At 42.5% G+C, this 15,648-nt stretch overlaps 1 protein-coding gene across 1 annotated transcript in view; it reads right to left on the reverse strand.

Moving 5' to 3' along the window:
- ZNF536 (zinc finger protein 536) overlaps window positions 1-15,648 on the reverse strand; it is a 340,362-nt gene that overhangs the window by 140,420 nt on the left and 184,294 nt on the right. The gene's annotated exons all lie outside the window — the stretch shown is intronic.

The following is a 15,648-nucleotide window of genomic DNA, read 5'->3' on the forward strand; positions in this document are numbered from 1 at the left end:
GTTTGCTCTCACTAGCAGCAGCTCTCCAGGATTTCAGGCAGATGTCTTTCACTTCACCTGCTACCAGATTCCTTAACTGGAAATGCTAGGGATTGGATTTGAGGGCTTCTGCATGCAAACAAAGCATCCAGATTGCTCTACCCCTGAACTATAACATAAGGACATAAGAAGAAACAAGACCTGAGGACAAGAGCACTCTCCTTTCATGTGGTTTCTAGCAACTGAAATTCAGAAGAATTCACTAATAGGCAAAAAACCCCTTGCAGTTTAAGAACATACTTCAAGAATTATGGGGAGTGTAGTTTGTGAAGGGTGCTAAGAGTTGTTAGGAGATGCTCTATTCCCCTCACAGAACTGCAATCACCAGAAATCTCAGGGAAGAGGAGTTGACTGTTAAACCACTGTGGTCACTGTAGCTCTGTCAGGGGAATAGGAGTATTCTAATAACTCTCAGCACCCTTCACAAACTACATTTCCTAGGATTCTTTGGGGGAAGCCATGATTGTTTAAAGTGGAATAAATGTCTGGCATAAGTGTGGCCCCCTTGATTAGGCAAGCCAAACAGCTGTTAGTCTGGTTTTAAAACACCGACTGTTGGTTCTTGCTGAGCATGCCCGGGCTTATCATTGACTCCAATGTTAAATTTCTTAAATTAATTAAAAATCAGACAGGCATTTTTTAACTTTTAAACTGCAGAAGATGAAGGTCAGAGCATGGGGCAAGGTCAGTAATAGGATTACAGGTACTCTGTGAACATGGCTGATTTTTAATTAATTTCAACAGATTATGAGACCACTGACAGAAAAAAGTCCAACAGGGTCTGGATTTTTTTCTCTTGTTTTACACTTTGAACTCTAGATTCTCTCTGAACATTTTGTGTATTGCCATGAAAGAGTATTGTTAAGCAACTGTTTCTTAGTTCAGTGCTATAAGTTTTGTAAGATTTTGTTTTGAAATGAGCTTACGGGAAGGATCAGAATGGCATGGGCGTATTTTCAATTTAACATTGCAGAATGTGAAAAATCCATGCTGACTATAGTATACAGCCACTCTTGTGGCTGCATGCAAATGCCTCCCAATGTGGAGACAGAGCATAGCCATCATGGCTAGTAGCCATTGAAAACCTTATTCTCCATAAATCTGTTTAACCCTCTCCTCTTCTGGGAGCAAATTCCATAGTTTCACTATGCACTATGATTCCTCTCTAGAAGGTTAGTATGAGATCATTTCACATAGTTTTCCAAACATGTAGGCTATATTCATGGGCGGGGAGGGGAGAAGGTATCTCTGTCACCATTGACTTTCCCATGTTTTCTGTTCTTTGTGCAGAGAGCCTCTCAGCATACAACCTTTATGCACTTAAGAGGTGCCCACACCATCGGGAGAGAATCTATCAAAAAGAAGGGTTCAGAACTGCATGGAGCTAGCCTATATACATGGAGCAAGCCAAGGTGACCTAAGCCAGCTTAAGTCCAGGATACCTTAAGGACCTTCTGAGTCCTGAGATCATCCAGAGGAGTGCTGCTTTTTACAGAGCCCCCCTCCCCTGTGTTATAGAGGCATAACTGGCCTCAACCAAATTTGGGCATTTAGTGCTACCAATTCTATTCTTTGGAAGACTTTTCCAGCAGAGATTTGGCAGGCATCCTCACTTTTGACTTTCAGGTGCCTCTTGAAGACTTTTTTGTGCTGACAGACCTATGAAGCTGTTTGAAATGTTTATTGAGTAACCAGTCATTTTAATGTTTTTTTTTTCCAAAAAAAAGTTTTAAAACATTTTTATGTTATTGTAAGAACATCAGAGGACCCCACTGGATCAAGCCAATGGCCCCTTTAGTCTGGCATCCTATTTTCACAGTGGCCAGCCAGATGCCCATGGGAAGCCCACAAGCAGGACCTGAGTGCAACAGCACTCTCTCCTCCTGCCATCTCCAGCAACTGGTATTCATAAGCAAATTGCCTCTGACCATGGGAGGAGAGCCTAGCCATCATGTCTAATTGTTGTCCACTGCCCTAATGTTTTGTGATAGGGTGGTAAAGAAAGAAAGAAAGAAAGAAAGAAAGAAAGAAAGAAAGAAAGAAAGAAAGAAAGAAAGAAAGAAAGAAAGAAAGAAAGAAAGAAAGAAAGAAAGAAAGAAAGAAAGAAAGAAAGAAAGAAAGAAAGATTTTTCAGCCCAAGGGTTGTGTACACACACACACACACACATAAAGTTAGACTTCAACTCTCATCAGCCCCAGCTAGCATGGTGAGAAGTCAGGGATGATGGGAGCCGTAGTACAACAATATCTGAAAGGCCACAGGTTCAGGTACCTCTGAACTAGGCAGTACTTATTAAATTACAGCTGTTGTTTGCAGAGAGAGAGAATGATAAAAGACGGCTTTAAATTTCTTTGCAACACAATAGGGGCTGTTTTGTTTCTCTCCTCTTCAATATTTGGTTGGACAAGTGAAAGAATCTATGTCACAAAGGCCTATCTTGTATTTTACAAATATGAGTATTATTTAAATGACAAGCAGGCATCCAGGTGGTACACAATTACTCCCCATCTGACTCCTACACAGGGAACTAGGTTTGCATATTATATATGATTCAAAAAGAATAATTAAAGCCCTACATGGACACATATCTGCCTGAGGGCAGACCTTTTATGTTGTTTTGCATTCTGCATGTCACTCAAAAGATACGCAGCTGAGAAATGATGCTGAACTAAAATAAGGCAAGGATGCCTTGACTTAAAAAAAAAATTATACCCTGTCCAATTTGCTGACACCCCTTTAGACATCTCACTACGACTGCTGTAGTGCAATGGCTATGCTATGTACGGGTGACATTCAGGCTAGTGCAAAGCCACACACTGCAATCAAAAAAAGAGATGGGGAAAGGTATTGAAAGATACAAAAGCCCTTTGAATTCCTTTGTGGAAGTGCTCTCTCTTTCAAGGTACATGCAGCACACAATTTTCATGATTCCAGCAAGCTATTTTTTTAAGCACCTGATGATGATTTTATGCACTTAAAATTCCTGAATAACCACAGCTAGATTAGGACCACAAAGAGATACAAATACCACTGGGTGCATTCCCATTGACAATGAACAGCTGTGGAAAGTACTGATGGATGGGCCCTTATTACTGTAAAGTTGAAATATGTCCAGTGATGGCCATGTGATAAATTACTGCTGGAGGGAGCAGTGTTAGTTTATTGCTCTTTCCCATGAGATGATTAAAAGGGACAGGGGGTATCATTCTGGTATAGAAAGGACCAGAGCTTGGCAAAGTTACTTTTTTGAACTACAACTCCCATCAGCCCAATCCAGTGGCCATGCTAGCTGGGGCTGATGGGAGTTATAGTTCAAAAAAGTAACTTTGCCAAGCTCTGGAAAGGACTGGCTCCAGGTTAGAGTGTCTTGGAGTGGCTGGATCTGGGACACTATCTGCAATTTTCATTTTCCTGTAGTGCTCTGGAGCAACACTAAATCAGGCATTCCAGGGCACTGTGGGAAAATCACAATGTCAACTTGTTTTTCAGCTGGTGCCTCTATAAACCTATAACCAAGGGACTAGGGGGGTCAGAGGGGGACACACAACATCACTGATGGGCCCTGCCAACACACTAATGATCAAACTGAGACAATGGCTCAGATAAAAACAGTATCATAGCACTTATAGGAGCCATGACTCCTCACAAAGAACCCAGGGGGCTGAGAGCTGTTAAGAGATCTCTCTTCCCCTCACATGACCTTAGGGCTAACATATATATGTATAAGCACATCCCACTCAATTGTCAGTTTCTCAGTGGGCTTCTCTTTTGGGGGGACGCGCACCCCCCAAATGGTATAAAATATATTTTCCATGAACCCAACTGTGTGTTAGAAGGATTTTATTATTAGCTTTCTCCTTTGAGCAGTAAATTCTTACCAGGACTAAGTCAAAAATTTCTGTGGGACACATTCTTCCTTCTCTACATACACCTAATGTCATAGAGCTATTTTGGGCAAGCATTAAAATAAAGGCCAATTTGAATAAAGTGCAACAATTCCCAGAGAGGTTTAACAATTAATCCCTGTTCCCAAACAACTCAGAGAACTGTAGCTCTGAGAGGGGAATAGGGGTCTCCTAACAATTCTCAGCACCCGTAACACGTGACAATTCTCAGGATTCTTTGAGGGAAAACCATGACGGTTGAAAGTGGCATGATACTGCTTTTAATTTATACTGCATATAATCATGGACTCTCCATTGCGGAGTCCCTCAGGGGTCGGTTTTGTCCCCCATGCTTTTCAACATCTACATGCAGCCGCTGGGTGCAGTCATCAGGAGTTTTGGAGTGCGTTGCCATCAGTATGCTGATGACACGCAGCTCTATTTCTCCTTTTCATCTTCTTCAGGTGAGTCTGTTGATGTGCTGAACCGTTGCCTGACCGCGATAATGGACTGGATGAGAGCTAATAAACTGAGACTCAATCCAGACAAGACCGAAACATTGTTGGTGAATGCCTTCCCTGCTCAGATGGTGGATGTTAACCCTGTTCTGGATGGGGTTACACTCCCCCTGAAGGAACAGGTACGTAGTTTGGGGGTTCTTCTCGACTCTTCCCTGTCTCTCGAGGCCCAAGTGGCCTCGGTGGCACAGAATGCGTTTTACCATCTTCGTCTGGTAGCCCAACTACACCCCTATCTGGACAGGGACGACCTCGCCTCCGTTGTTCACGCTCTGGTAACTTCAAGATTGGATTACTGTAATGCGCTCTATGTAGGGCTGCCCCTGAAGACAATTCGGAAGCTTCAGCTGGTGCAGAACGCAGCTGCCAGACTACTGACGAGGACCAGTCGGTCTTCGCATATAACACCTGTCTTGGCGCGTCTGCACTGGCTTCCTATTTGCTTCCGGGCGAGATTCAAGGTGCTGGTTCTTACCTATAAAGCCTTACACGGCGTGGGACCTCAATACCTTGTGGAACGCCTCTCTCGATACGAACCTACCCGTTCACTTCGTTCAGAATCTAAGGCCCTCCTCCGGGTACCAACCCATCGGGAAGCCCAGAGGGTGGTTACTAGATCTAGGGCCTTTTCTGTGGTGGCCCCTGAGTTGTGGAACAGCCTCCCCGAAGAGGTACGCCTGGCGCCTACACTTTTATCTTTTCGGCGCCAGGTAAAGACCTTTTTATGCTCCCAGGCATTTTAATTTTCTTAACCATTTTAATCTTTTAATCCATATTTTTAATTTTTGTTGTATTGTGTTTTTGTAGTGTTTTTTGTTGTTTGTTTGTATATGTTTTTATGATTTTTATTATGATATATTGTATTTTACCTTGTTTGTTCACCGCCCTGAGAGCTATTCTGCTAAGGGTGGTATATAAATTGAAATAATAAATAAATAAATAAATAATAAATCATAGAATCGCAGAATCATAGAATCATAGAGTTGGAAAGGGCCTGTAAGACCATCAAGGCCAACCCTCTGCTCAATGCCGGAATCCAAATGAAAACATACAGATGGGGCCCTCCTCCTCCCTCCCATCACCTCCCTTTTCCCCTTGCCTCCCCCTTTCTTTGCCCCTCCCCTTCCAATCTCCTCATTCCCACTCCCACTCCTTCCACTCCCCTCTCCCCTCCCTTTCTCCTTCCCTCTCCTCTCCCCTCCCCTCCCCTTCCTCCTCCCACATGGTCAGTTTTATCTATCCTAACCATGATTGCATGGGAGTAAATCCCATTGAACTCAATAAGCATGAAAATGATCTGACCTGCCCTTCCCTCCTTGCCCTTTCCTCTCCCTTCCTTCTCCCCTCCCCTCTTCCTTCCTCCTCCCCTGCCCACTCCAGCCCTCCCTCCGTCCCTCTCTCTTCTTCTCTCCCCCAGTCCATTTCACCTATCCTAAGAATGATTGCATGGGAGTAAATCCCACTGAACTCAATAAACATGCAAATGATCAAACCTGCCCTTCTCTTTTCCTCCCTCTCCTGCCTGCTCCCCTTCCCCTTCTCCCCTCTGACCTTCCTCTCCTCGCTCCTCCTCCCCCCATCCCCATCCCCTGTGGTCAGCTTCACCTATCCTAAACATGATTGCAGGGGAGTAAATCCCACTGAACTCAATAAGCATGCAAATGATCAATCCATTCTCAGCAAACTTGCACAGGATCCCATTTCTTACCTCCCAGATTAAAAAGCAGAGAAATTCACTAATAGGCAAAAAAAACCTTGTGGTTTAAGAACATACCTATAGTCAACAGATATTTCTATCAAACTTTAAAAAGCAGGGAAATTGGGTAGCTATAGTGAATACACCAGTGGAGCAGGAGAACAAACCTCCTCTCTGAGATAAAAGCCAGTTCTGGAAATCTAGTGGGATCTAGTGGAAGTTTAGCTCTCATTTCCATGATAATTGTTTCCAGGGGAAAAAAAACATTTACAGCCCCATTAACCCAGAAAATTACAGGAGTAAAGTGATGAAATGTGGGGTTCTCCCCCCCCCATTTTCATGGAGGGATCATGGGGGAACAGAAGTGTTTATGTGCAGAAAGGGTGGGGGAGTAGCGACATGTCCAATGGCATTCATTGTTGTGTTGTACCACGCCCACTGGTGTGGATGAAATTTCATGTGACATGGCAGTATATCAGTCAAGAAGACACAGTTCCATCATTCAACCGGTACTGCAGTGTGAAAGGAATGGTAGAAATCGCGACAGATGTTTTACCATTGTAATCAGTAAAACGAATGCGCTAAACCCCATGTCTGAATGCAGCCTTACTCTGCAGGACCTGGGTCTGGCAGCATTTCTAAAATACATAAATAAAAATAGTTCCATATTTGAAGAGGGAAAGAAATCCCTATAATCACTGCTTGGGCAGACACAAGAGTGTGCTCAAATATTCCTTCAGCCTCAACCCTACCATGCCCTGATAACATCACTGTTTCATTCAGCTATGTGATATATTCAAGATCAGAACCCTAAATCGTCAGTTCAAAGGGCTTTGCCTAATTTGACAAAAAGGGTGAAATCAATATATTTATCTTCCTAGTTGCTTGGGAATAAGATTTCCTGTGACGTATGTGATATATGACTCTGGTTAATGAAAGAATAATATGCCTGACCTCCCTATTACACATGGAAATGTTTAAGTGTTTTTACATCAATGTATAATGGCATGTTAACAGGAGACAATTCTAGGGATAACACTTAACTGGCAGGAGAGAGTAAGAATTCATTGCATGAGCCAGTGTTTCCCAAACTTCTGACAGCTGAGGCATAGTCCCCCCCAAATTAAAACAGGAGGCACACATCACTCTTATAGCTGAAAAGGGTTACATTGCTGAATTTGTACCCCACCTTTCCATGTAAATTGCCCCAAACAGCTTGCACAAAGGTCAGAGTTCATGTCAGCGTTCAAGTAGGAATGTGAGTTCGAGCACAGGGCCATGAGTTCAAGTGAAGGAGCAGGACCTTGGATAGCTCCATGCAAACACAAGAGACATCTAGCTAGATACCACTACACAAGCTGAAAAGGCTCCAACGCTCCCTCAACAACAGTCTGGAGCTCGATCAGGGTGATTGGCTCCTTCTCCTCCACTGCCACTTCAGTCGGTAAGCCTCCTGTGTTTTAAAAGGGCCCTTCCTGATTTTACACGCATGGATTCTAGAGGCACTTTGGCTGTATTGCTTCAGGTTCAGAAATGGACTCATTGGAATCTGAAGTCTCCAAGGGTAGAACAACCTCTTCAGGCCAAGGAAGAGGTGGCAAGGTTGGTTCTCATAGCATAGCAAGTTCTGGTGCAGTGAGTTTTCATCTGAGATTCATCTGATGAACCCTCTTCCAATCTACCTCCTCCTTGAAATCCTTTGCCTCATTTCTAGACTAATATTAAGAATTATTGAGGTCAGGAAGAAAACATCACATATCATTGGACATGAGTTCCAAGCATGCCTCCTGAATGGAAGGAGGTGTCAGGCGTTGACCAAACTCCAAGACAGGCCACAGTAGTGGGAGACGGTATTAATACATACCATTGCATCTTGGGGCAACGGTAACTCCAGCATCCAGAGAATTTGGGAGAAACACTTGGAGTGACTGAACTAATAGTGAACCAGTGCAAAATGTAGCATAAGAACATAAGAACAGTCTGCTAGATCAGGCCATTTAGTCAGTTCTCACCATGGCTAACCAGATGCCTATGGGAAGGCCACAAGCAAGACCTGAGCACAAGAGCAATCCCTAATTCTGTAGTTTCCAGCAACTGGCAGTCTGAAGCATCATTGATCCAATGCATATGTATGGGATGTGATGCAAAGAGGCACATCCAAGACTTTTGTTTATTAACTAAAGATAATTCTGACTCTATTTATGACCCAGTCAAACCCAGTATGTAAAAATACAATTGGTATGCAGTCACCACCCTTTCTAGAAAGACCACACAATACAGTATCCTTATCCATCTCTCTCTCCTAAATGTGAACTTCAAGACACCTGGCACTGAGGCCACTTATGAAAACGCTGCAATGGCTCAATGGCTCACCACTGCCACTGTTTCCCAATACAGCTGTGAAAATATTAATATAAAAAGTTTGTGGCATCATTGAAAAAAAGTTACGGGACAATGTTTGAATCACTTGGTGCATCACTACCCCTCAACGGCTTGTCTAGATTGTTCTGAATTGTCCTCTCTGTATATTGATTGTGTGACAACAACCTTAATCTTCATTGAAGATTTAGGGGGAACAAACGTTTTAAAGATGCTGGAGATTTGTGGTTTCTGATCATCATCACTATCATCCTCATAATCTACCCTTTTTTAAAATGTAGCATATTAAGAGAGGGTGATAGCTTCCATTCAAGATGAGTGAAGCAGACCTTGACAGAATGTGCTTTTAATCTCTATGAGGTATATTCAAAGTTAGTTCTGCTCAGAGTAGACTTAAATAAATGGACATGACTAACTTATTAAAGATACTGCTGGTCTGCACTATACATTTAAAGCAGTATTATCCACTTTAAACAGTCATGCTTTCCCTCTAAAGTCTGGGAATAATAAAAGTATGGAAGTAATTAGGGATGATGTGGTAAGTGTACAAATCCTGGGAATTGTAGTTTCTTAAGGATGCTGAGAGATGTAAGGGGACCCCTATTCCCCTCATAGAGCCACAGTTCTCAGAGTTCCCTGGGAAGAGGGATAAATTTCTTAAACCACTCTGAGAACTGTAGCTCTGTGAGAGGAACAGGGTCTCCTAACAACTCTCAGCACCCTTAACAAACTACAGCTCCCAGGGGGGGAAGCCATGACCATTTAAAGTGGTATAATACTGCTTTAAATGTATAGCGCAGTTGGTACCTTTCATTTGTATTTATTTTATTTATTTATTTATTAAATTTATATACCGCCCGACTAGCAATAGCTCTCTGGGCGGTGAACATTGTATTGTGTATTGTGCTTTAACACACATATTCTCAATAGGGTAGCAAGCTTGAGCTTGTTCCTCAAAAGATCTTGCAAGGGGAAGACCTCCACTGCATTGCCGGTCCTTGGGGAGATTAGATCTCATACCCAAGATATGTTACAAGGCCAAGAGCGAGTGACTTCATTCACTATGAGAACTGCCATTACACACTGCCAAAGGTGTCTCCTAGCTCTTATGTTATGCAATGCAATTTATATTTTTGTTTAAAAAAAAAAAGGTGAAAGGCCATGCCAAGGCATTCCTTTGGAAGTATCGACATGGGTATGACATAGATGATAACCAATCAAAAAGCAATTCCTTAAACATTGTTATTAAGTGATAGGGCAATTGCTTTAAGTACTAAAGGAATGTTGGGGTCATGCAGAAACTGTGTTGATGCCATCCTTTCAGATCTGACACTCTGCGGATCAATGGCACTGGACATGTTTATTCTGAAATGTGAGCCGTGTCATCAGTCTAGAAATTAATCCCTCCCTGCACAGATTGCCCCACATTTATAAAGAAATAATTTTAGAATTCATTCCATTCACTAAGTATGCTGAAATGCGACCGTCAAAGCTCTTTACATATAAAAGTATGGAAGTAATTAGGGATTATGTGGTAAGTGTACAAACATAGTTTATATTACTGGGTATTAGAAAGGACCCCTTTTATAGCTGTCTTTGTCAATTTGACAGAGCAAAGGGTTTTCATGTACTGTAATAAGAAATGTAAGAGAGGGCAAAGGACAGCCTGGATGTGATGCCTGAGCGGCCCAGAGGTCTCCTTACTCCTCCGCGGTCTTGTGCTCTATGCTTATTCTCTGGTCATATACATTTTAACTCAGTTAATAGCAATCCAACGAGGGAAACGCTCCTTCAGATGTTTGTTGTCAAATTGTCAGCAGAGTTCAAAGTAAGGCCAAAACTAGGGCAGATCTGTATGCTATGATCATATTTAAAAGACAGCACAGCCTATGGTGCATTTTAAAGATGCATGAGTATAATAAAATGAGTTGCAAATGGTTCCTTAAGATTTTTTTGCACAGCATTGCTCAAAGGAAGCAAAACCTAGGTGCATCATTTCAAAACCACCTAGAACTATGTAGTACTCACCCAGATGTAGTAGAGCTGGCACGGCCCAATAGACAGAACACAGTACAAGGGTTGCCTGGTTTTATGTTAGGGCAGGTGTGGGGAACCTTTGTCCTCCCTAGATGTTGCCAAACTGCAACTCCCATCAACCTTAGCAAGCACAGCCAGGTATGATGGGAGTTGTAGTTAAGCAACGTCTAGAGGGTCAAAAGTTCCCTGCTCCTGTGTTAGGGCTGAGCTGGAAGAATACTGCTGGGTTTGAGGGGTCTCTAAGTATTCCCCTCCCATTGCCTCCCCCTGCTGCCCTGGTCACTCTCTCCATGCCACAGCTTATCCCCCCCTGTTGCCACCGTGGTTGCTTCCCACATACATACCTCCGCACTGCCTACCTGCTTCTTTGCTTGGTGGCTACCAGCCACACTTTCCTCTGGGGCTGGATATTGGTGGCAGCAGCTCTGGATGCTTTTCCTCCATTTGAAAATGGTGGTGGCAGACATTATGCGTAGCATGGTTCCTTTACCACTTCCTCACAGCTTGCTGCCCAGCCTGCTAATGGGGCTGAGATCTCAGTAAAACTACCGCTTGGTTCCCCACTGGATTTTCAAGTGCAATTTGTCTTTTGCACTTTAAATCCAAAGGGTGGTTTTGCTGAGAGACTGGCAGCAACAGGAGCCTGGGTAGCCATCCAAAGCTCAATTCAGGGCTGAGGAGGAGCCAAAAGCTCTGTTGCTTTATTTGAGAGCTTCTGAGAAGAGGGCCTGTGTGGTCTCAGATTGTGGGGTCCTAGCTGAAATGCCTTCTCACATTCTGTTTGCAAGTTGCAACATTGTTGGGCATTTCGACAATTTTGTGTGGACTCTGAAAACTTCACTCCCTTCTCAGAGATTCTGACTGGTATGGCAATTACACTTCCTGATTCTGAATCCAAGTACCATCTTTCCCCTTTATTTTTACTTATATAGTGCAAAAGTGAAGGAAGCTTAATTCTCACTCTGATTTGGCTTCAGATATCAGACCGTAGCCAAAACTCATTGGTTGGATGTGGAATCGTCATGAAGCTAAATCAAAGAAAAGACAGGAAGCACTGCTTCTTGTCCTCAAGATGGCAGTTTGTGAGAAAAGGTAAAGAAAATAGCATGGTGTCTAACAACATCAAGGAGAACAATCAGTGCCAGGCTTACAGGCAGCCGAAGAAGAAGAAGAAGAAGAAGAAGAAGAAGAAGAAGAAGAAGAAGAAGAAGAAGAAGAAGTAGTAGTAGTAGTAGTAGTAGTAGTAGTAGTAGTAGTAGTAGTAGTAGTAGTAGTAGTAGTAGTAGTAGTAGTAGTAGTAGTGAGCACCTAGTTCATGGTGGTGTGAAAATGTCCCACTTCCATCCAAAGCACCACTTCAATCGGAGTATGTTGACTCAAGGACATTTGACACAGCCTCTTTTCCTTTAAAAGATGATGAGACAAATCCATCAGGATAAGGCTATCAATATAACAAGCCATGATGGCTATGCTCTGCCTCTACAGTTGGAGACAGTATGCTTCTAAATAAAAGTTGCTGGGAGCCACAGGAGGGGAGAGTGCTCTTGCACTCAGGTCCTGCTTGTCGGTTTCCAACAGGTATCTGGTTGGCCACTGTGAGAATAGAATGCTTGACTAAATAGGCCATTGGCCAGATCTAGCAGGCTCTGTGTATGTTCTTGTGGTCTTATGTTCTCAGCTTCTCAGTAGATAGCAATGGTTTCAGCTTGAGTTTGAAACTTTGTGGATAGTGATGAATGGTAGATAAGATGCAAAGCAGCAAACAGATATACAAGGAAATGTAGTTGCTGATCATGATCATACTTTTCTCTACTTTCCTATTCTAACTATTCTAACTCTACTTTTGAGTCCTCCATTGGTTTTAGTGCCTATCGTATTATACAGCCACAAGATAGATTTTTCACATACCACCATGACATTCTGCTACTTCCCATAAGCTCATTTCAAAATAAAATCTTACAAAAGTTTGCTTGTTTAACAACCCTCTAAGTTTTCATAGCGATACAAAAAAACAGTCAGAGAGAATTGAGAGTTCAAAATGTAAAACAAGAGGAGTCAGTGATAAGCCCAGGCATGCTCAGCAAGAACCAACAGTCAGTGTTCTAAAAACCAGACTAACAGCTGTTTGGTTTGGCTAATCAAGGTGGCCACACCTATGCTAGATATTTATTCCACTTTAAACAGTCATTGCTTCCCTGAAAGAATCCTGGGAAATTTAGTTTGTGAAGGGTGCTGAGAGTTATTAGGAGACTTCTATTCCCCTGACAGAGCTCCAATGGCCAGAGTGGTTTAACAGTCAGCCTCTCTTCTGGGGATTGTAGCTCTGTGAGGGGAATAGGGCATCCCCTAGCAACTCTCAGCACCCTGCAGAAACTAGACTTCCCAGGATACTTTGGGAGAAGCTATGACTATTTAAACTGGAATTAATCTTTGGCAGGGATGTGGCAATGGACAGCTTCGGTTTAAATGTGGGTTGCAGACTACATGTGCCTGCTGTAGAATAAAAAGGTGGGGAAAACCCTGAAAAACAATACTATTCACAATGTTTTCCTTTTGGAAAGGAAAGGGGCTTTAACTCTGCCCAGTGCCCACCCATCCGATCTCTTCCCCTCCCTCCCCCCCTCCCCCTCCCCCTCTCCCTTCCTTTCCCCTCCCCTCCTCCTCCCTCCCTCTCCCTTCTCCCCTGTGGTCAGTTTCACCTATCCCAAGCTTGATTGCATGGGAGTAAATCCCATTGAACTCAATAAGTATGCAAATGATCAGACCTGCCTTTCTCCTCCCTCCCCATCCCCTCTCTTCCCCTCCCCCTCTCTCTCTTCTTTCCCCTTCTCTCCTTCCATTCCCCTCCCCTCCTTCCCCCTCTCCTCCTGCTCCTCCTCTCTTTTTCCTTGCCCATTCCAGGCTTCTCTCTCTCCCTTCTCCTCCCTTATGGTCAGTTTCACCTATCCTAAGCATTATTGCATGGGAGTAAATTTCACTGAACTCAATAAGCATGCAAATGATTAATCCATTCTCAGCAAACTTGCACAGGATTCTGTTGCTTACCTCCCAGATCACAAAGCAGAAAAAATTACTAATAGGCAAAAAAAACCCCTTGCGGTTTAAGAATGTACCTATAGCCGACAGATATTTCTATCAAACTTTAAAAAGCAGGAAAATTGGGCAGCTATAGTGAATGCACCAGGGGAGCAGGAGACCCGACTTCCTCTCTGAGATATTGTGCCCTACAAATTTGTAAAAAGACAAACACAATTTGGGTTTGTCTTTCACAGTTCAATCCACTTCCTGTGTAGCTTGGAAGAATTTGGTAACATGTGCCTCTGAGCATATGGTGAGTGGTGACAACACCTGCAATCAGGGCTACATCTCCAAAGATGGAGAATTACATTTTTGTATGTTTGTTGGTGTTCTTACTTTGCTTCTTTCCTGTGTTACAACTGTTTCTACAGAGAATCTAACCTAGAAAATTATATTTCTTTTATTATTAATCCCAGAAATCTGTGTCAAATTTATTTTTATTAATTTCAAAGCCTTTTTATTGGTCAATATCATATGATGGTGAAGACAGACTTTTGTGTTTCAAACTGGAGGTTACGTTCTATTTCTATTTTTGGTACATTAACAGTTGCATCTGACACTGCAGCTCTGATGTAAAATGAGACTGATTACAATATGTTGCTACTTAAGCAATTACTCTAGCTGTTGGAAAAAACAAACTTGGCCTGCCCAAGATGCTTGTGTTCAGCCTGCTGTGGTTAAACCACTCCACTTAAGGAAGAGTAGGCATGGTCAAATAAAAACATAGAGCACACCTAGAAATGTTCTAGAATGTATTTCAACTCTCACTGTTTTTGGAGATTTTTTAAAGGTAAATTATGCAAAGTGTTGTGCTTCACATATTCACAGAAACAGAAGCAAAAGAAAAAAATTAACATAGGCAACTTCACTAAACTTGCAAAGTAAATCAAACATATTTAAAGTGAAAATCTGTCTTAATATTGTTGCTTCCTCCCTGCTAAAACAACATCAGCACAGCACATTTCTTGTTTCTGTTATTGGGCTGATTGCAGGTGTTGCCACCACTCACCATATGCTCAGAGGCACATGTTACCAAATTCGTCCAAGCTACACAGGAAGTGGATTGGACTGTGAAAGATCAACCCAAATTGTGTTTGCATTTTTACAAATTTACAATACCACAGAGAGGAGGTCAGGTCTCCTGCTCCCCTGGTGCATTCACTATAGCTGCCCAATTTCCCTGCTTTTAAAAGTTTGATAGAAATATCTGTTGGCTATAGGTTTGTTCTTAAACAGAAAGGGTTTTTTGTCTATTAGTGAATAGAGACTAGTGTCGTCAATAAAAAACTATTAAGCAGTATTCAACTACATCCTCGTGCTGACAAAACAACTTCAACTAGCACAAAGGGATTCCCCATCTCCACCTCCTGCATGCCCTTTGAAGTCCCCAAACCTGCCCCAAACAGATTTAGGGGGCATGCAGGGGAAGATGTGGAGAACGTTCCATTGCACAATGAAAAATCCTTGTACTGATGGAAACTTCAGCTTGAATAGGCTGAGTTGTATCCATCTAAGCTCTACTTAAACCTATTTAAATTAATGGGTCTCATTCATGCTCATTAATTTCAATGGGTCTACTCTGAGTATCTGGTTGCATGCAACCCATTATCGTCACAAATTAGTGCATGAACAAGATGGAACCAAGATGGTTCATGAGTAAACACAAGTGAACGTGATACAGAGTGGAAGAGGATGGATTCAATCATCTCTAGTGAAAAGGGGATGTTTTTCTTTCTGTCTCCAAATATAAATCCCCAAAGAAAAGTCTACAAATAAATACAAAAAAATGAGAGACATAAATACAAAGATGAGCCCCTGGGCACAGACCAAGCAGGTATTGACAGAAAGGGCAAAGAGGGAAGGAAACCACTCTTGTATGCTATTGCAGACTGGGAAAATAAATGGACCATCAGAAATATGAGTAAATGGTGGGAATTAGAAAGTACCACAGTTAATATGCTGCTGACCTATCCCTAAAATATGCAGTATACAATAAAATGTTTCATGTTCAATTAA

This window comes from Rhineura floridana, chromosome 13, assembly GCF_030035675.1.
Source record: "Rhineura floridana isolate rRhiFlo1 chromosome 13, rRhiFlo1.hap2, whole genome shotgun sequence".
Taxonomy (NCBI): Eukaryota; Metazoa; Chordata; class Lepidosauria; order Squamata; family Rhineuridae; genus Rhineura; species Rhineura floridana.